At 46.5% G+C, this 20,607-nt stretch overlaps 1 long non-coding RNA gene across 1 annotated transcript; it reads right to left on the bottom strand.

Annotated features, from left to right (window-relative positions):
* Nucleotides 1-4,217: 4,217 nt before the first annotated feature.
* On the bottom strand, nucleotides 4,218-20,057 carry LOC141058628 (uncharacterized). The gene is made up of 3 exons (XR_012222270.1): nucleotides 19,982-20,057; nucleotides 13,114-13,259; nucleotides 4,218-4,653 (listed from the first exon to the last, which is right to left on the bottom strand). It is a non-coding gene; the product is annotated as an uncharacterized lncRNA (long non-coding RNA).
* Between the last annotated feature and the right edge of the window lie 550 nt (nucleotides 20,058-20,607).

The following is a 20,607-nucleotide window of genomic DNA, read 5'->3' as shown; positions in this document are numbered from 1 at the left end:
GGGTCTGTGCTGGCCTTTGCAGTGACTATACGGGGCTGTGCAGGTATTATGCGTGTCTGTGCTGTCCTTTGCAGGGACTTTTCAGGGACTATACGGGACTGTGCAGGTACTATACGGGTCTGTGCTGGCCCTTGCATGGACTATACGGGGCTGTGCAGGTACTATGCGTGTCTGTGCTGGCCTTTGCAGGGACTTTTCAGGGACTATGCGGGTCTGTGCTGGCCTTTGCAGGGACTTTACGGGACTGTGCAGGTACTATGCGGGTCTGTGCTGGCCTTTGCAGGAACTATACGGGCTGTGCAGGTGCTATGCGTGTCTGTGCTGGCCTTTGCAGGGACTATACGGGGCTGTGCAGGTATTATGCGGGTCTGGGCTGGCCTTTGCAAGGACTATACGGGGCTGTGCAGGGACTATACGGGGCTGTGCAGGTATTATGCGTGTCTGTGCTGTCCTTTGCAGGGACTATACGGGTCTGTGCTGGCCTTTGCAGTGACTTTTCAGAGAATATACGGGGCTGTGCAGATACAATGCGGGTCTGTGCTGGCCCTTGCAGGGACTTTGGGACTTTTCAGGGACTATACGGGGCTGTGCAGGTACTATGCGGGTCTGTGCTGGCCTTTGCAGGGACTATATGGGGCTGTGCAGGTACTATGCGGGTCTGTGCTGGCCTTTGCAGGGACTTTTCAGGGACTATGCGGGTTTGTGCTGGCGTTTGCAGGGACTTTTCAGGGACTATACGGGGCTGTGCAGGTACTATGCGTGTCTGTGCTGGCCTTTGCAGGGACTATACGGGGCTGTGCAGGTATTATGCGGGTCTGTGCTGTCCTTTGCAGGGACTATACGGGTCTGTGCTGGCCTTTGCAGTGACTTTTCAGAGAATATACGGGGCTGTGCAGATACAATGCGGGTCTGTGCTGGCCCTTGCAGGGACTTTGGGACTTTTCAGGGACTATACGGGGCTGTGCAGGTACTATGCGGGTCTGTGCTGGCCTTTGCAGGGACTATATGGGGCTGTGCAGGTACTATGCGGGTCTGTGCTGGCCTTTGCAGGGACTTTTCAGGGACTATGCGGGTCTGTGCTGGCCTTTGCAGGGACTTTACGGGACTGTGCTGGTACTATGCGGGTCTGTGCTGGCCTTTGCAGGAACTATACGGGCTGTGCAGGTGCTATGCGTGTCTGTGCTGGCCTTTGCAGGGACTATACGGGGCTGTGCAGGTATTATGCGGGTCTGGGCTGGCCTTTGCAAGGACTATACGGGGCTGTGCAGGGACTATACGGGGCTGTGCAGGTATTATGCGTGTCTGTGCTGTCCTTTGCAGGGACTATACGGGTCTGTGCTGGCCTTTGCAGTGACTTTTCAGAGAATATACGGGGCTGTGCAGATACAATGCGGGTCTGTGCTGGCCCTTGCAGGGACTTTGGGACTTTTCAGGGACTATACGGGGCTGTGCAGGTACTATGCGGGTCTGTGCTGGCCTTTGCAGGGACTATATGGGGCTGTGCAGGTACTATGCGGGTCTGTGCTGGCCTTTGCAGGGACTTTTCAGGGACTATGCGGGTTTGTGCTGGCGTTTGCAGGGACTTTTCAGGGACTATACGGGGCTGTGCAGGTACTATGCGTGTCTGTGCTGGCCTTTGCAGGGACTATACGGGGCTGTGCAGGTATTATGCGGGTCTGTGCTGTCCTTTGCAGGGACTATACGGGTCTGTGCTGGCCTTTGCAGTGACTTTTCAGAGAATATACGGGGCTGTGCAGATACAATGCGGGTCTGTGCTGGCCCTTGCAGGGACTTTGGGACTTTTCAGGGACTATACGGGGCTGTGCAGGTACTATGCGGGTCTGTGCTGGCCTTTGCAGGGACTATATGGGGCTGTGCAGGTACTATGCGGGTCTGTGCTGGCCTTTGCAGGGACTTTTCAGGGACTATGCGGGTCTGTGCTGGCCTTTGCAGGGACTTTACGGGACTGTGCAGGTACTATGCGGGTCTGTGCTGGCCTTTGCAGGAACTATACGGGCTGTGCAGGTGCTATGCGTGTCTGTGCTGGCCTTTGCAGGGACTATACGGGGCTGTGCAGGTATTATGCGGGTCTGGGCTGGCCTTTGCAAGGACTATACGGGGCTGTGCAGTACTATGCGTGTCTGTGCTGGCCTTTGCAGTGACTTTTCAGGGACTATACGGGGCTGTGCAGGTACAATGCGGGTCTGTGCTGGCCCTTGCAGGGACTATACGGGTCTGTGCTGGCCTTTGCAGTGACTTTTCATGGACTATACGGGGCTGTGCAGGTACTATGCGGGTCTGTGCTACCTTTTGTAGGGAATTTTCAGGGACTATGCGGGTCTGTGCTGGCCTTTGCAGGGACTATACGGGGCTGTGCAGGTATTATGCGGGTCTGTGCTGGCCTTTGCAGGGACTATACGGGGCTGTGCAGGGACTATACGGGGCTGTGCAGGTATTATGCGTGTCTGTGCTGTCCTTTGCAGGGACTATACGGGTCTGTGCTGGCCTTTGCAGTGACTTTTCAGAGAATATACGGGGCTGTGCAGATACAATGCGGGTCTGTGCTGGCCCTTGCAGGGACTTTGGGACTTTTCAGGGACTATACGGGGCTGTGCAGGTACTATGCGGGTCTGTGCTGGCCTTTGCAGGGACTATATGGGGCTGTGCAGGTACTATGCGGGTCTGTGCTGGCCTTTGCAGGGACTTTTCAGGGACTATGCGGGTTTGTGCTGGCGTTTGCAGGGACTTTTCAGGGACTATACGGGGCTGTGCAGGTACTATGCGTGTCTGTGCTGGCCTTTGCAGGGACTTTTCAGGGACTATGCGGGTCTGTGCTGGCCTTTGCAGGGACTATACAGGGCTGTGTAGGTATTATGCGGGTCTGTGCTGGCCTTCGCAGGGACTATACGGGGCTGTGCAGGTACTATGCGTGTCTGTGCTGTCCTTTGCAGGGACTATACGGGTCTGTGCTGGCCTTTGCAGTGACTTTTCAGGGACTATACGTTGCTGTGCAGGTACAATACGGGTCTGTGCTGGCCCTTGCAGAGACTTTTCAGGGACTATACAGGGCTGTGCAGGTACTATGCGGGTCTGTGCTGGCCTTTGCAGGGACTTTTCAGGGACTATACGGGACTGTGCAGGTACTATGCGGGTCTGTGCTGGCCTTTTCAGGGACTATACGGCGCTGTGCAGGTACTATGCGTGTCTGTGCTGGCTTTTGCAGGGACTTTTCATTGACTATATGGGGCTGTGCAGGTACAATGCGGGTCTGTGCTGGCCTTTGCAGGGACTATATGGGGCTGTGCAGGTACTATACGGGTCTGTGCTGGCCTTTTCAGGGACTATACGGGGCTGTGCAGGTACTATGCGGGTCTGTGCTGGCCTTTGCAGGGACTATACGGGGCTGTGCAGGTACTATACGGGTCTGTGCTGGCCTTTGCAGGGACTATACGGGGCTGTGCAGGTACTATGCGGGTCTGTGCTGGCCTTTGCAGGGACTATACGGGGCTGTGCAGGTACTATGCGGGTCTGTGCTGGGTTTTGCAGGGACTATACGGGGCTGTGCAGGTACTGTACTATGTGCACTCACCACGATGGGAGACCATCTGGGCCCGGACGCGGGCGATGCGGTTGCTTGATCGGTATCGCAGATCAGCCAGCTTCTTCCGAATCAGCCTATTGGACCGCTGGATATCAAACCGTCTGGCCAGGCCCAGTCTAATGCTCCGGAGCACTGCCTGTTTATGGAGGACTGGGTGCTCATGTTGCTGGGTGCAGGCATAGTCTCGTGCATCTATCTCCCTGATGAGATAGCGCACTTCAGCATCCCCCCAGGGAGTAGAACGCCTCCTAGCCACCATTTTACCGCCTCAGCAAACAAGCTAGGCCGCAGTAAGGTCATAAAACACGCCCACGACGCAACAGCTCCGCCCACGGTCTTATTGACATGCGGCGGTTTAAGAGGACGCTACTGCGTTCTAGAAGGAACCGTTGCAATGCGGTTGGTCGCACCGGAGACGCTACTGCGTCCCAAAACAGTAATTTGTGTAAAATAGGCACATATTAATAGGATAAAGAATATATATGTATGCCTATCAGTATGTGTGTGAGTAAGTATGTGTTTATTTAGGTTACGGTATATGTGTGTGTGTGTGTGTATCTGTGTAGATTGATATGTACCTGAAAATGTATGTTACACAAAGAATGAGAAAAAAAACTTTTTCTAATTAAAACACTTAGTTTATTAAACAAAAAAGTTAAAATTTTTAAACACTTTACAAATAAACGGTGTTGTACTCAGTGCTGATGCTGCCAAGCAACAGCACCAGGACCATTGAAAAAATTGCAGTACTTGTCTCGGCTGGTCTTGGCATCGTGGGTGTATCTGCCGGGTCCCAATGGTCGAAGGCCTGCAATGGGGGTTCATTTGAATGCCATTCACCCAGCTGCACTTCGCCATTAGTTTGGTCCACAGAGTCCACGAACCCAGGTGGACAGTACGCACTGGAATCTCACTGCCGGAGAAAGTTATGGAGCACAGTTTTCTTTTAGAAGGCCTCTCCAGCATCTGGGCCTCATCTCGACGCCGAGATTCCTCAACCAACAGGGCAGCCACCACAACCGAACACTGCGCATTGTTCATGATGGAGCAAACTGGAAAAAAAAAAGGAGAAATATTATAAAAGTTTCAACAAAACCAAAAATGCAAATATAAATACATGCAACATGTGATGCAAAATTGCATACCATTCTATTAGCGGGCGTGGCAGTAAACGTGCTTTGACCAACTAAAATAGCTGACCATACAAAAGCATATGTACACAGATAGAAGCCAAGCCCTCCCTCCAGAGCAATAATAGCTGATAATTGTTAGGTGTCCTATAAATTAAGCAAATGGAAACGTATTTGAGACCCCAAAGATACCTACCGTGAACACAGAGTTTAGGCGTCTGATCAATCAATGTGGAGTCACAGCCGGTGAAAGCTGCTAGGACAGCTGGTGAACGCTACTAGGACAGCCGGTGAACGCTACTAGGTTCAGCAAGCCAAGGACACACGCGGCCAGCAACAAAGAACTGAAGCGCTACTATGTCACCTTATTTTAAAGGCAACGCCGCCAATCAGGACGTGGTAGCGACCACCAATCGGAGCTGAGAGGGCGTGAAAAAGGGAACGCAATCCACACCTGTGTAAATACAGTGTCACACAGTACATCCCTCATCGAGGTGTGAATCTTCAGAGAAGCTGCAATGTGATAGGGTCCCAACGACCCCCGACATCGTTACAAAGGTTGCTACGGCACGCCGTATCGTTGCTGCGTCGTTGGGTAGATCGGACTGTATGACATCTCACCAGCGACCACATAGCGATGCAGCATCGATCCCTACCAAGTCGTATCGTTGTCGGGATCGTTGTAGCGTCGCTATGTGTGACGGTGCCTTTAGTCTTTGGTAGATCAGTCCTTCACACGGTGGTCCCTCCCAGGTGATTGTCTCTGGAAATCTCTTGGTGGGTGCTGTCCTAGCGAAGAGAAAAAAACGGATTACTTACCAGTAATACTCTTTTATAGAGTCCACAACAGCACACACTTCCCTCCCTTAGTTATAGTTACACGTGGTTCACTCCGGTGGTGAGGAATTAATTGTATTTAGATACGTGACTGTATATTGCGAAAGAGTGTAAATATGTACTTTAAATGGCTTACGGAGCAAATTAACTAAAGCTTGTGTGGTGGTTCCTCTCATTCTCTGTAATCCAACTGAAGGAGTGAGGGCGACTGCCCCTTTTATCTCTGTAGGTTTCCTGTTCCTAGGGGCGGATCCCCTCTCTCGGTGGGTGCTGTCGTGGACTCTATAAAAGAGTATTACCGGTAAGTAATCCGGTTTTTTAAACCAGCAGCAAACCAAGTAATTTCACATACCTGTTAGTGTTCACATGGTAATCATTGTCATTAATGCAAACTATCCTTCATATAAGATTATATACTTTATATACAACCCCACTCCAAAAATAGCTGTGACACTGTGTAAAACGTAAAGAAAACAAGAATGCTAGCCATATTTAATTTACAACAGAACATAGAGCACAAGGTTAAAGTTAGAAATTTTTCATTTAATTTGAAAAAAAAAAAAAAAACTCACTTAAAAAGGGATAGCAATACATCTCATAATGTTGGGACAGGGTTAACCAACAGCTGGAGGAGTAAGTGGTACTAATGAAAAATAGTTGGAAGGTCACATGATTTTGCATGAAAATATGTTAGCGAGGCAGAGACTCTCAGAAGGAAAGATGGTCAGAGGTTCACCAATCTGTGAACAACTATGTCTAAAATTTATGGAACAATTTCAGAAAATGTTCCTCAACGTAAAATTGTAGATATTTTTAATGTCCCACCATCTACAGTATATAATGTCAACAAAAGATCCAGAGATTTTTGCGAATCTATGTGCACAAGGGACAAGGCCGATTGTCAATATTGAATGTTCATAAATGTACAAGCCCTCAGACAGCACAGCATTAATAAAAACAGGCATGATTCAGTCATGCAATTCACTGCATAGTCTCAGGAATACATCCAGGAATCAATGTCTGCGAACACAAAGGCAAGATAAAGATCTATCATGCAAGGAAGAATCGATATATGAACACAATTCACCCCCTACATCCGATCCAGGAGCGGACACTGACGGCTTGGGGCCCCTGTGCAAGAAATGTGTCTGGGCCCCCTCCTTTTATGGCGTCAAAGCTACATGTGTGTATATAATTTATTGATATTATATAGCCACATACATGTATATATTACATAGTCTCCTTTATTATGTATATTGCTGTCCCTTACACAGTGCCCTCTCTTGTTATGTACAGTGCGGTCCTTTACATATTGAATTATATAGAGCCTTGTTTTTTATTACATACCGTCCTGTCTTGTTAGCTGTATAATGCAATGATGGCTGATTGAGCATGGGAAAGCTTCCTTTCTAATGGAGGAGCTGATGGACTGGTAGTTTGGTCACCAGCTCCTCGATCAGCAGTCATTTTATATCTAAAAAGAGAGGGGACTATTTAATAAAAGAGGGCACTGTAAATCAGTGGCGTATCTAGGGGGGGGGCAGCCGGGACAGTTGCCCCGGGCGCAGCCAGCAGGGGGCGCAGTCGGGCCGCCTAATGCAGCGGCCCGCAGTGTCTCCCCCCCGGCGGCTGCGTTCTGCCGCCCCCCGCCTGAGAGTCGGCGGTTCTCTGTGTCAGCTGTCAAGCTGACAGCCGGCGCAGAGAAGGAGGCCGTGCCGGCTCCCAGGGAGCAATTGTACTGGCGTCTATACAGACGCCTGTACAATTGAAGCTCTGACCGCCGGGCCAGAGCGACGTCAGCAGCGTGATCATGTCATGTGATCACACTGCTGACGTCACTCCCCGGCGCCCAAAGCAAACGCTGGTGGTAAGTGTGCTCCTCTGTGGAGCTGAAGAACCACCGAAGATGGGAGATGAGGGGGAGTTAATGAGTGGAGATGGGGGGGATTTGTAGAGGGGATGGCGGTTAATGTGTGGGGGGATTTAGAGTGGGGATGGGGGTTAATGAGTGGGGATGCCATGGGGTTAATGTGTGGGGGTATTTAGAGTGGGGATGGGGGTTAATGAGTGGGGATGCCATGGGGTTAATGTGTGGGGGTATTTAGAGTGGGGATGGGGGTTAATGAGTGGGGATGCCATGGGGTTAATGTGTGGGGGGATTTGGAGTGGAGATGGGGGTTATTTAATGTGATGGGGGTTAATGAGTGGGGATTGGGTTAATGTGTGTGGGGGTTAATGAATGGGGATGGGGGTTAATGTATGGGGGCGTTAATGAGTGGGGTTGGGGTTAATGTGTGGGGGTATTTGGAGTGCTGATGGGGGTTAATGAGTGGGGATTGGGTTAATGTGTGGGGGGATTTGGAATGGGGATGGGGGTGGTACTTAATGTATGTGGGGGATGGGGGGATTTAATGTGTGGAGAGATTTGAGGACACAAAATAAAGAGTATGTATGAGGAAACAGTATGGGGGATTGGTGCAGACAGTATGGGGAGCGAACGGGTTAATGTAAGTGGACACAGTATGGGGAGTCGGGGGTATGTGTGAGCAGACAGTATAGAGAGTGAGGGGGTAAATATATGAGGAGACAGTTTGGTGAACAGGTGGGATGTTAGAGGAGACAGTATGAGGAGGGAGGGGAATAGTGTGAGGCGACAGTATATTGCAGATATTTTTATTTAGGGGCATTATAATGACACTTCTGTCTTTAAAGGCGTCGTGTGGAGATTTGCTGCAGAAGACCGGAGAAGATGGAAGTCTGCAGAGACAAGATGTGGGTGAGAAAACTCATCATGGGGTCTAGAAGAAAAGGTGACTGACTCCAGAGACGACGTCATCTATAAGGTACTTGGATGTAAATGTTATTTGTGATACTGACTAATTCTCATGTTTTTATTTGTTAGGAGCATTACAGGGGTTGTCCAGGTCGGTGATCAAACTGCAGACATTCTATGTGACTGCAGACTTCTGAATTCTCACAGTGCTCACTGAACGCTGTTAGGATTCTCTCATGCCGGTAATTTACATACATACGGTCACATGCTGACTATACATGTGTGGCCTCACTCAATGAAAGTGAACGGAGCGAGGCCGGGCACGTCTAGTCGGAATGTGGCCAGAAGTATATAAATCACATACTTGTGCTGACATGACTGTACATCGGCAAGGGAGAATCCTAAATGTGTGCAGTGCATTCGTTGTGAGAATTCAGAAGCTGCAATGTCAGGATTCAGCTCTGCAGGTTCCAGCAGTCATCACATGGACACTTCACTCATGTGCGATTTTCATACTTGACAACGAGCTTCTCTTCCTGCTTCTCTCAGTTTTTTACTGAACATTGAGAGCATTAGGAGGAGCAGCTCGTGGGTACATGGCTAAGTGTGCAAGTCACATATGTACTTGGGGGGGGGGGGGCGCCGAACCGAATTCTTGCCCCGGGTGCCAGAGAGCCTAGATACGCCTCTGCTGTAAATAACAAAATTAGCAAAAATACACTATGTAAGAGACAGCACTATGCATAACAGCAGAGGAAGCTATATAATAAGGGATGGCACCATATATATCTAGAGAGGATGGTACGTAATAAGGGACGTGTTATACATAATAAAAGAGGAAACTATGTAACTGAGGATGGTGTTATACAGAATTAGTGAGTACACTATATACTAAGGGATTGTGTTAGACATAATAAGCAATAATAATGTCTTCACCTCCCCCTGTTCCTAAGGCCATTATAAGTTCCCCTTCCTCCTATCCCAATCCCCCACACCCCTCATTGTCCTCCTCCCCTCGCATCCCATTATTGTCCTCTCCCCCACACCATCATTGCCTTCTTCACCAGGTCCATCATTTTCTTCTCCCCCACCACTATCTTTGTTTTCTCCCCCACCACTCCCATCATTGCCCATTCCACCACCTCCATGATTTCCTCCACCACGCCCATTATTGCCCTTTCCACCACCATCATTGCATTCTCCCCCACCAACCCATCATCATTTCTTTTTCCCCCATCACCCCATCATTGCCCTCCCTATCACCCCCATCATTGCCATCACCCCCATCATTGCCTTTTCCCCATCACTCCCATCATTGCTTTCTCCATCACCTCATCACTGCCTTCTCCCCATCACTCCCATCATTGCCTTCTCCATCACCCCCATCATTGCCTTCTCCATCACCCCCATCATTGCCTGCTCCATCATCTCATCACTCCCATCATTGCCTTCTCCATCACCCAATCACTGCCTTCTCCCCATCACTCCCACCACTGCCTGCTCCATCACCCCCATCATTGCCTTCTCCATCACCCCCATCATTGCCTGCTCCATCACCTCATCACTCCCATCATTGCCTGCTCCATCACCCCCATCATTGCCTGCTCCATCACCTCATCACTCCCATCATTGCCTGCTCCATCACCCCATCACCCCCATCATTGCCTTCTCCCCATCACTCCCATCATTGCCTGCTCCATCACCCCATCATTGCCTGCTCCATCACCTCATCACTCCCATCATTGCCTGCTCCATCACCCCCATCATTGCCTGCTCATCACCTCATCACCCCCATCATTGCCTGCTCCATCACCTCATCACTCCCATCATTGCCTGCTCCATCACCCCCATCATTGCCTGCTCCATCACCTCATCACTCCCATCATTGCCTGCTCCATCACCCCATCACTCCCATCATTGCTTTCTCCATCACCCCATCACTGCCTTCTCCCCATCACTCCCATCATTGCCTGCTCCACCACCCCATCATTGCCTTCTCCCCATCTCTCCCATCATTGCCTGCTCCATCACCCCATCACTCCCATCATTGCCTTCTCCCCATCACTCCCATCATTGCCTGCTCCATCGCCCCATCATTGCCTTCCCCATCACTACCATCATTGCCTTCTCCATCACCCCATCACTCCCATCATTGCCTGCTCCATCACCCCATCACTCCCATCATTGCCTTCTCCCCATCACTCCCATCATTGCCTGCTCCATCACCCCCATCATTGCCTGCTCCATCACCCCATCACTCCCATCATTGCCTACTCCTTCACCCCATCATTGCCTGCTCCATCACCCCCATCATTGCCTTCTCCCCATCACTCCCATCATTGCCTGCTCCATCACCCCATCACTCCCATCATTGCATTCTCCCCATCATTCCCATCATTGCCTTCTCCATCACCCCATCACTGCCTTCTCTCCATCACTCCCATCATTGCCTTCTCACATCACTCCCATGATCCCATCAATGCCTTCTCTCCATCACCCCCATCATGGCCTTCTCCCATTACCCCCTCATGGCCTTCTCCCATCACCCCAGGCATCATGGCCTTCTCTCCCCATCACGGTCTTCTCATGTCCCCATCTCCTCCAGGGCCAGGCTTCACCTACACACACACAGACATACACCCATACACAGACATACATACATACACACACAGACATACATACACACACACACACACAAACATACTTACACACACAGCAGCACCTCTCACCTGTCTGCAGCATTGCCCTCGCTTCCTCGCTCTGACACAGCAGCGGCCGCTGAATGATGATGTCATTCAGCTGCGCTCCTCTCTGTATCAGAGACAGGAAGCGCAGGCAAGGAGCAGGATGGATCCTTGCAGCTCCGCTCCTGCAATTTTCTCTTGCAGGCAGCGGAGCTGATCGGATTGCTTCCTGCCCACCGCTACACATGAGGGCAATTTGGCCAGGGGCCCCCGGAGCCTCGGGCCCATAGAAACCGGCCACATTGCCATCATTATTAGCCGCCTTAAAGGGCCCCCTGGAGGCTCTGGGCCCCGATGCAGTCGCACCTGTTGAACCGGCGGTATTTCCGCCCATGATCCGATCACTGGCTCACTCTTGTTATCTACACCTCAAAAACATTTCTAAAATTCAGCCTTTTCTTACTTTGGTTATGCAAAAACTTTTGTAACTCTCTACTAATCGGTCTCCCTTTTACCAAACTCTCCCCTCTCCAATCTTTCTTGAATGCTGCAGCCAGGATGATATTCCTCACCAACCGTTACACCGATGCCTCTACCCTGTGCCAGTCATTGCACTGGTTACCCATCGACTCCAGAGTTCAATATAAATTTATCTCTGTCACCCACAAAGCACTCCACAGTTCAGCACCACCCTACATCTCCTCCCTTGTCTTAGTCAACCAGCCTACCCATGTCCTCTGTTCTACTAATGACCTAAGATTAACATCCTCAATAATCCGAACCTTCCACTTCCGTCTCTAAGACTTCTCGCCTGCTGCGCCAATTATTTTAATGCACTATCCAGGACAATTCGATTAATCCCCAATACCCATAGTTTTAAGCATACCCTAAAAACGCATTTCTTCAGACTGGCCTACCACCTCAACATATTTATCTAACTATCTCTGTTGTGTTGCCCATTCAAAATTTTCTTCAAAACAAGGACCCTTGTATCATCTGTCCTCACATCCTTTATGCATTTAATAGCCCTCTGTGTCTGTACTTTTACACATACTGGTTGCAGCATTACATGAACACCCTATTTATTACATTGATGGCTAGACCATACAATGAAAGCAATTGTTACCATCCACATTTCGTGTCTCCCCTATTTCCTCATAGATTGCACCAAACTAGATTGTAAGCTTGCGAGCAGGGCCCTCACTCCTTTTGATATCTGTGGATTTATGTGATTATTGTTATTCTTTAATGTTTATTGTCTGTAAAAGTCCCCTCTAAAATGTTAAGTACTGCGGAATATGTTGGCGCTATATAAAAAAAATTATTACTATTAACACAATCCAGAGACGCTGCTGTTTTCTCTGGGCCAAAGCTAATTTATAATAGATTGAGGCAAAATGGAAAACTTTTAACAATGCACAGTTTAAAAGCCTGCATCTCTGAAAGTATGGGGGTTGCATTAGTGCCTATAGCATGGGCAGCTTACACATCTTAAACCACACTATAAATGGTCATCATTACATAGAGGTTTTAGAACAACATATGCTCCCAGCCAGACAACATCTATTTCAGAGATGAAATATTATTGCAAGACAATGCTAAACCACATACTGTATCCACCACAATAGCATGGCTTCGCAGGAGAAGAGTTCGGGGATGAATGGGCTGCCTGCAGTCCAGACCTTTCACCAATAGAAAACATTTGGCGCATTCCAAAATGAAAAATCCAGCAAAGACCCAGGACTGTTGAGCAGCTAGAATCCTACATCAAACAAGAATGGGACTACATTCCTCTCCCAAAACTCCAGCAATTGGTCTCCTCACTTCCCAGACATTTATAAACTGATGGAAATTTTTTCGCTAAAAAATGCATTTTTGTAAGATATTGTAGAGTGGTAAATATGATGTTAAAAAAATCCAAATTTCACAATACTATTTCCCTCTAACACACAGATCCCCCAAAAACTATTGATTCAGCCAATGTTCATTAAATGTGTGTGATTATCTAAAATCTGATCTGCAACCAGTTATGATGCTGTAGCAACTCACTCAGGAAAAATAGGTAACACACTAAATACTGCAACTGACCCTGTCGGTTTCTGTACAGACTTGAGATCCTGACCCTGCAGTTCTTAGTGGTTCCTGCATGAGTCTTAACCACAGGCTAGATGATGGCAACTTGGACCTATGCTGCCTGAAAGGCCGTCGAGTGCATCACATTCCTCCTAAAGAACCTGAGGGCAGAGAAGGGTGCAAATTAACAAACCACAAAATAAAGGATTAGAAATGTTCTTAAAGTGAATATGCCTCCTACTTCCTAAAAAGAAACAGAAGATAGATGCAGAATAAAGAACATAAACAGCAGAGAGAGAAACCCTAGCTGGTCTTTCACTGACTTGCTTAAACTACAGCAGTATGGCTGGGCATCCAAATGAGAATATCTCCAGCAGAGGGAAGTGTATAAAGCCGCACCCGAAAGGTCATAGGGCACACAAATGAGTAAATGAAAACACCTGTTATCTCAATAAGACTGAAGCAAGGAAACAACAATAGAATCTAAACAACCAAAGAAAAGGTGTGTCTGCTGAGGCTCAGCGGACAGAGAAACTGACCACACAGGCTCAAGGGTTTGAACCCAGACACATGACACCATCAGATTTCACAACACTGAGTACATACCATATGTTGTTAAACATGCTTAATTTGAAAATCCATGTTAAAATAGCTGTATAATACATTAATATGACATATTATATGTCAAGTGAGTGATGTATATTCCAGATAACGGGAAATTTCAAAAAGGATTATGTAGCCATTCTAATGTGAATTCTCAAAGTAAGTACATTAGCTTTATTTTGTCAAAGATATACTTAATAATGTATGAAATTTGTATTGTAAAATGAATCACTGTTTTTGGTATAAATTATATTACCACATGTCAAACAATTTACCAGTTGGTGCAGTAGGTTCTAAGAAAACCAAGAGACTCAGCATTCATGATCTACATGTTTTTTAGTCTGTGTATTAGAATAATTAATTTAACCCCTTCACCCCCAAGGGTGGTTTGCACGTTCATGACCGGGCCAATTTTTACAATTCTGACCACTGTACCTTTATGAGGTCATAACTCTGGAACGCTTCCATGGATCCCGGTGATTCTGACATTGTTTTCTCGTGACATATTGTACTTCATGTTAGTGGTAAAATTTCATTCAAATAACTTGCGTTTATTTGTGAGAAAAACGGAAATTTGGCGAAAATTTTGAAAATTTCGCAATTTTCCAACTTTGAATTTTTTTGCCCTTAAATCACAGAGATACGGCACACAAAAAACTTGATAACTAACATTTCCCACATGTTTACTTTACATCAGCACAATTTTGGAACCAAAATTTTTTTTGTTAGGAAGTTATAAGGGTTAAAAGTTGACCAGCGATTTCTCATTTTTACAACACCATTTTATTTTTAGGACCACATCACATTTGAAGCCACTTTGAGGGGTCTATATGATAGAAAATACCCAAAAGTGACACCATTCTAAAAACTGCACCCCTTAAGGTGCTCAAAACCACATTCAAGAAGTTTATTAACCCTTTAGGTGCGTCACAGGAATTTTTTTGAATATTTAAAAAAAAAATGAACATCTAACTTTTTTTCATAAAAAAAAAAATACTTCAGGTTCAATTTTTTTTATTTTACCAAGGGTAACAGGAGAAATTGAACTGCAAAAGTTATTGTGCAATTTGTCCTGAGTACGCAGATACCTGATATGTGGGGGGGAACGACTGTTTTGGCGCATGGCAGAGCTCAGAATGGAAGGAGCGCCGTTTGACTTTTTCAATGCAAAATTGGCTGGAATTCAGATTGGACGCCATGTCACGTTTGGAGAGTCCCTGATGTACCTAAACAGTGGAAACCCCCTACAAGTGACCCCATTTTGGAAACTAGACCCCCCAAGGAACTTATCTAGATATGTGGTGAGAACTTTGAACCTACAAGGGCTTTACAGAAGTTTATAACGTACAGCGGTACAATTAAAAAATCATATTTTTTCCACAAAAATGATCTTTTCACCCCAATTTTTATTTTCCCAAGGGTAACAGGACCCTAAAAGTTATTGTGCAATTTGTCCTGAGTACGCTGATACCCCACATGTGGGGGTAAGCCACTATTTGGGCGCATGGCAGAGCTCGGAAGGGAAGCAGCGCCATTTGACGTTTTTGGCTGGAATTGAGATCGGACACCATGTCGCGTTTGGAAAACCCCTGATGTACCAAAACAGTGGAAACCCCCCACAAATGACACCATTTTGGAAACTAGACCCCCTAAGGAACTTATCTAGATGTGTGGTGAGAATTTTGAACCCCCATGGGCTTCACAGAAGTTTATAACATAAAGCCATACAATTAAAAAATCATTTTTTCCACAAAAATGATCTTTTCACCCTCAATTCTTATTTTTCCAAGGGTAACAGGACCCTAAAAGTTATTGTGCAATTTGTCCTGAGTACGCTGATACCCCACATGTGGGGGTAAACCACTATTTGGGCGCATGGCAGAGCTCGGAAGGGAAGCAGCGCCATTTGACGTTTTTGGCTGGAATTGAGATCGGACACCATGTCGCGTTTGGAAAACTCCTGATGTACCAAAACAGTGGAAACCCCCCACAAATGACACCATTTTGGAAACTAGACCCCCTAAGGAACTTATCTAGATGTGTGGTGAGAACTTTGAACCCCCATGGGCTTCACAGAAGTTTATAACATAAAGCCATACAATTAAAAAATCATATTTTTTCCACAAAAATGATCTTTTCACCCTCAATTCTTATTTTTCCAAGGGTAACAGGACCCTAAAAGTTATTGTGCAATTTGTCCTGAGTACGCTGATACCCCACATGTGGGGGTAAACCACTATTTGGGCGCATGGCAGAGCTCGGAAGGGAAGCAGCGCCATTTGACGTTTTTGGCTGGAATTGAGATCGGACACCATGTCGCGTTTAGAAAACTCCTGATGTACCAAAACAGTGGAAACCCCCCACAAATGACACCATTTTGGAAACTAGATCCCCTAAGGAACTTATCTAGATGTGTGGTGAGAACTTTTAACCCCCATGGGCTTCACAGAAGTTTGTAACATAAAGCCATACAATTAAAAAATCATATTTTTTCCACAAAAATGATCTTTTCACCCTCAATTCTTATTTTTCCAAGGGTAACAGGACCCTAAAAGTTATTGTGCAATTTGTCCTGAGTACGCTGATACCCCACATGTGGGGGTAAACCACTATTTGGGCGCATGGCAGAGCTCGGAAGGGAAGCAGCGCCATTTGACGTTTTTGGCTGGAATTGAGATCGGACACCATGTCGCGTTTGGAAAACTCCTGATGTACCAAAACAGTGGAACCCCCCACAAATGACACCATTTTGGAAACTAGACCCCCTAAGGAACTTATCTAGATGTGTGGTGAGCACTTTGACCCCCCCCAGTGCTTCACAGAAGTTTACAACGCCCGGGAGTGAAAATAAAAAATTCGTATTTTTTCCACAAACATGATCTTTTAGTCACCATTTTTTTATTTTCCCAAGGGTACCAGGAGAAATTGGACCCCAAAAGTTGTTGTCCAATTTGTCCTGAGTATGCTGATACCCCATATGTGGGAGAAAACTACTGTATGGGCACATGTCGGGGCTCGGAAGGGAAGTAGTGACGTTTTGGAATGCAGACTTTGATGGAATGGTCTGCGGGTGTCATGTTGCCTTTGGAGAGCCCCTAATGTACCTAAACAGTGGAAACCCCCCACAAATGACACCATTTTGTAAACTAGACCCCCCAAGGAACTTATCTAGATGTGTGGTGAGCACTTTGAACCCCCAAGGGCTTCACAGAAGTTTATAATGCCAGGGCATGAAAATAAAAAAATCTTTTTTTTTCCACAAACATGATCAATTAGTCCCCAATTTTTTTTATTTTCCCAAGGGTAACAGGAGAAATTGAACCCCAAAAGTTGTTGTCCAATTTGTCCTGAGTAAGCTGACACCCCATATGTGGGATAAAACTGCTGTATGGACACACGTCGGGGCTCGGAAGGGAAGTAGTGACGTTTTGGAATGCAGACTTTGATGGAATGGTCTGCGGGTGTCATGTTGCCTTTGGAGAGCCCCTAATGTACCTAAACAGTGGAAACCCCCACAAGTGACCCCATTTTGGAAACGAGACCCCCTAAGGAACTTATCTAGATGTGTGGTGAGCGCTTTGAACCCCCAAGGGCTTCACAGAAGTTTATAATGCCCGGGCATGAAAATAAAAAAATCGTATTTTTTTCCACAAACATGATCAATTAGTCCCCAATTTTTTCATTTTCCCAAGGGTAACAGGAGAAACTGGACCCCCAAAAGTTGTTGTCCAATTTGTCCTGAGTACGCTGACACCCCATATGTGGGAGAAAACTACTGTATGGACACACGTCGGGGCTCGGAAGGGAAGCAGTGACGTTTTGGAATGCAGACTTTGATGGAATGGTCTGCGGGTGTCATGTGCGTTTGGAGAGCCCCTGATGTACCTAAACTATTGAAACTCCCCACAAGTGACCCCATTTTGGACACTAGACCCCCCACGGAACTTATCTAGATGTGTGGTGAGCACTTTGAACCCCCAAGTGCTTCACAGACGTTTATAACACTCGGACGTGAAAATAAAAAAATCATTTTTTTCCACAAAAATGATATTTTTGCCCCCAATTTTTTATTTTCCTAAGGGTAACAGGAGAAATTGGACCCCAAAAATTGTTTTGCAATTTGTCCTGAGTAGGCTGATACCCTACATGTGGGGGTAAAACACTGTTTGGGCGCATAGCAGAGCTTGGAAGGGAAGGAGCACCATTTGACTTTTTCAACTCAGAATTGGCTGGAATTGAGATCAGACGCCATGTTGCATTTGGAGAGCCCCTGATGTGCCCAAACAGTGGAAACCCCCAATTCTAACTCCAACCCGAACCCCAACACGCCCCTAACCCTAACCCTAGCCCTAACCCTAGCCCTAACCCTAGCCCTAACCCTAACCCTAGCCCTAACCCTAACCCTAGCCCTAACCCTACCCCAACACACCCCTAGCCCTAACCCTAACCCTAATGGAAAAATGGAAATAAATACATTTTTTTTATTTTATTATTTTTCCCTAACTAAGGGGGTGATAACGGGGGGTTTGATTTACTATTTATGGCGGTTTTTATGTTTGGCGGCTGTCGCACGCTAAAAGACGCTTTTTATTGTAAAAATAGTTTTTGCATCACCACATATTGAGAGCTATAATTTTTCTGTATTTTGACCCACCGAGTCATGTTAGGGCTTATTTTTTGCGGGACGAGTTGACGTTTTTATTGGTACCATTTTTGGGCACATGGAATTTTTTGATCGCTTTTTATTCCGATTTTTGCGACGCAGAATGAGCAAAAACCAGCGTTTCATGAATTTCTTTTGGGGGGGTGCGTTTACACCGTTCCGCGTGCGGTAAAATTGATAAAGAGGTTTTATTCTTCACATCAGTACGGTTACAGCGATACCTCATTTAGGTCGTTTTTTTATGTTTTTGTCGGTTTTATGCAATGAAAACTATTTTATATAAAAAATAATTATTTTTGCATCGCTTTATTCAGCGAGCTATAACTTTTTTATTTTTTCGCTGATGATGCTGTGTGGTGGCTCGTTTTTTGCGGGACAAGATGACGTTTTCAACGGTACCATGGATATTTATATGCGTCTTTTTGATCGCGCGTTATTACACTTTTTGTTTGGCGGTATGATAATAAATCATTATTTTTTGCTTCGTTTTTTATTTTTATTTTTTAAGGGGTTCGCTAAAGGGGTTAACTAATGGGACAGTTTTATAGGGCGGGTCGTTACGGACGCGGCGATACCTAATATGTGTACTTTTATTGTTTTTTTTTTTATTATTTCCAAAAAATGGATTTATTGGGGGAATATTTTTTTTTTTTTCTAATATATTTGGCGATTTTTTTTTAATTATTTTTACACTTTTTTTTATTTTTTTTTTTACTTTATTAAATAGTCCCAGGTGGGACATCACTGTCCTGTGACAGATCGCTGATCTGTCACATCACAGATCACTGTGACAGATCAGCGATCTGACACAGGCACTGCAGAAGGCTTCCTCATGCCTGCGCTTTGCAGGCACTGAGGAAGCCAGCTTCCTCAGGCCCCCGAAGGCCCCCATCGCCATCTTGGATTCGGGGGCCTGGAGGAAAGGAGCCCCCCGCAGCAGCGCTGCACATTGCGCTGCCGTGGGGGGCTCAGGGAAGCACGGAGGGAGCCCCCTCCCTGCCGATGCTTCCCTTTAACCCCCGGTACACCGCGATCGTGTTTGATCGCGGTGTGCAAGGGGTTAACGTGTCGGGGGCGGTCCGTGACCGCCCCTGACACATTGTGCCGGGTGTCAGCTGTGATAATCAGCTGATCGCGGTAGACGTACTATCCCGTCCACGGTCATACGGGCCCGGGTACCGTGGACGGGATAGTACGTCGGATGTCAGGAAGGGGTTAAAGGGTGTGTGTTCAAAATAATAGCAGTGTGGCGTTCAATTAGAGAGGACATTCTGTGAAGAAACAGGTGTGAATCAGGTGACCCTTATATAAGGGTGAAGCCAGGACATGTTGTACATGCATTTCTCCTTCAAATCCTGACAAATATGGGTTGTACAAGACATTGTTCAGAAGAATAGTGTACTTTGATTAAAAAGTTGATTGGAGAGGGTAAAACTTATAAAGAAGTGTGAACAATGATCAGCTGTTCAGCTAAAATTATCTCCAGTGCTTTAAAATGGAAAGCCAAACCAAAGAGACGTGGAAAAAAACGGAAGACTAACATTTGAATGGATGGAAGAATGGCAAAGGCTCAGCCACTGATCAGCTCCAGGATGATCAAAGACAGTCTCAAGTTACCTGTGAGTACTGTGACTGTTAGAAGACGCCTGGGAGAAGCTAATCTCTTAGCAAGTAGTCCTTGCAAAGTCCCACTGTAAAAAAAAAAAGACATGTACTGAAGCTGATACAATTTGCCAAATAACGCATCAACTAGCCTTAAGAGAAATGGAGAAACATTTTGTGGACTGATGAAAGTAAAATTGTTCTTTTTTTGTTCAAGGGCCGCAGACAGTTGGTCCCCCCTCAAACTCTGTATTCAAACCACTCTGAAGACAGTGAAGCATGGTAGCGTAAGCATCATATTGGCATGTTTCTTTTACTGTGGCACTGGACCTATTTACCACATACCACGGATCATGGACTAGTTTTCATATATTAAAATACTTGAAGCGGTCATGTTGAAATGGGTGTTTCACAACTACCCTAAACACACCAGTAAACAAGCAAAACCTTGGTTCCAGTTCAACAAAATTGATGTTATGGAGTGGCCAGCCCAATTCCCGGACCTTATCCGATAGACCACTTGTGGGGTGACATCAAAAATTCCTTTTCTGAGGCAAAGACAACAAATGCCAAAAAATTGTGGGATGTAGTCCAAGCATTCCTGGGCTGGAATAACAGTTGATAGGTGCCAGAATTTGGTT

The sequence above is a fragment of the Dendrobates tinctorius genome, unplaced genomic scaffold, assembly GCF_039654945.1.
Source record: "Dendrobates tinctorius isolate UK_male_01 unplaced genomic scaffold, ASM3965494v1 ptg000213l, whole genome shotgun sequence".
Lineage (NCBI taxonomy): Eukaryota > Metazoa > Chordata > Amphibia > Anura > Dendrobatidae > Dendrobates > Dendrobates tinctorius.
This window is presented reverse-complemented; position numbering and strand designations above follow the sequence as displayed.